A 2,478-nucleotide genomic window follows, 5' to 3' on the forward strand; every position below is an offset into this window, starting at 1 on the left:
ACAATAAACATTGTATTTTTCCACAGGATGAGGAAAGTAGCTTTTAAAATCACCCTTGGAAAAATTTAAAGTACAGCCAAGTGAACGTGAAGTGCTTATATTTACCTTGCAGCCATCACATGTAACACACCAAACCCTAATGCCAGAACTATGCAGCCTCTCTACAGCAGATTTTATCAATGTGGCCTGATTATTTGCCTGTACACCGTTGATAAAGAAATATGCAATCGGGCATTTAAATTTGCCTTTAATAGAGACAAGCATGAAAACCAGAGCCTAAGATGCCTCTATTACTTCTTTTGACTGAGGCACTTCCCTACCAAAGTCTAAAAAACCTGTGTATTGCTTAGTTCCTTGGTCCCAAAGTACTTGCTTCCTAATTGCCATACTGTCTACAATTAGACATGAATCGCTGAACTGCTCCCTTACAACTGGGTTCAAATCAATGTACTTAAAAACATCTTTTAAGAAGCCAGTTTCACAGTCTACACTTGCTACCCATTTGGAAATTAATGATTTATGGGGCAGAGGCATTAATTTTTGCAGGTGTTCATATGGTTCTGGTGAATAAAAGTACACAGTCATCGCAAACATTTTCACATTTGTTGTGTATCTATTACCCTTTGACGAGAGAGAGTTGTTCACTAAATTGCACACTAATTCCACTTGTGTTCCTTTCTGATGATTGAGGAAGTGATGTAACTTCTCAGGAAGATGCCCCTTCTCCTTCAATGAACTTATGATGTCATCCTTGGAAAACACTTTCTTCTCTCTTCTTCGAAGTTTTTCACGGGCGCACTTCAGTTTACGTTTTAATTCGTGCACAATGTTTGAGAAAAAATTGCAAGTTTCGGTCGCCTTGTCTTCCATTTCTACTTTCGACTGTATACCACAATCAATTACTTAAGAACCAACTGCACTCTGAAATAAACAAATAATTTCGTTATATATGACTGAAATAACTCAAGGCTTGATGAAAAAATATTATAAGAAAACTTTGGGGATGTGAAAACATCCTTATACTAACGTTTTCGACACATTTCGCAGCTTCTGCATTGGATAAATGGGACATGCTTTCCACAGAAGAATTCTCATTGACAACATTCTCCATGCAATCAATAGCTTCTGCAGTGGGCAAATCGAGCACGGATTCCAGGACAGAACGCTAAAAACAAAAATATGGACCTGTATTACAACACTGCTTAGACCTATGTAGCCCATTTGTGTCCGTACGAAATAAATTCACAAAAGTCAAAAAGCACACACATAGCAAGGAAATTCATTAGCTACCTCAAATGGAGAAGCATCGTTGTCACTCAAAATCCTAACAACATGTCGTCGTGGCTGTTTATTTGGTGGCATCAAATGTGCCGGAAAGTCAGAAACTGATGGCACTGCTTCGGGTCTGAAACGTTTCTTCCATGTTCCAGGACTCACTACGTAATCATCTTGCCGGAAAAGGTTTCCACAAAGAAAACTGCAAGACATAGGATTAAAATCTTTCCACTTCACGGAAGTAATCCACTTCTTTAGCGGCTCTGGGTGCTTCAGAGGAAACCTGTTCAAAACATCGAATTAGCAAACGCACTAAGTCTGCATTATTATCGTATTGTATCGGTAGTCCTATTACCTGTGAAATGGTAAGTCACTTTCCTTACTCCATCGCTTCGTACAATTGAAAGCGGAACAAGAAATCGCCATTTCGATAATCCTTAATTCCTTATACACCGTACAGGCCGAGAGAAACTTCTTGGCAAATTCGAATATGGCGGGCAATACAGACGACAGTAATCAGCTGCTAGAGCCATCTATCGGTACGTCCGGTAGTTGAGCATCCCTCATTTCGCTAGTTTTAGACGCCTGTGCGCTCCACGCGGCAGAGTTAACACTACCAAAGATCCTACACACTTTGATTCTTCACACGACCTATCGATGTAATCGTTCGATAGCAGTTTTCCCTAGGCAAGACCCAGCGTAAAAATACAAATAATATTTACGAAACAAACCAATTATACATCGACATAAATGCATAAATATATATAAACAATTACAATATGTAAAGACACAGAAATGTCATATATTCAGGTAACAAAAATAAGGCAAACAAATTTATAGTACAGTAGCTGCAAATAGGAGGACATGCATTTCCGGCGTTACAGGGGTCCAGTGTATTTCTTGATTCCTCACTTAAGACTGCCCTTTACGTTATGGAACCGGAGAACCCCTAATAACTGTTGCGATAGGAATTACCTCAGCCATACACTTCAGAATAGAGAATGTATGTAGATGTAGGTCATGTCTTTGTGGGAGTGTTTTGCAAATGCAACCATGAGTCTGCACTTCTGCTCTCAAGAAAGTACGAAGAGGACAGAAGCGTTATGGGTGCAATACACTGCTTTTCACAATCGAGATCTCTGAATCACTTTCCTGTTTTCGTTCCTTTCGTATACAGAGAGCATGTACAACAATTACCTTTCC

Source organism: Schistocerca cancellata, chromosome 3 (assembly GCF_023864275.1).
Source record: "Schistocerca cancellata isolate TAMUIC-IGC-003103 chromosome 3, iqSchCanc2.1, whole genome shotgun sequence".
NCBI lineage: Eukaryota > Metazoa > Arthropoda > Insecta > Orthoptera > Acrididae > Schistocerca > Schistocerca cancellata.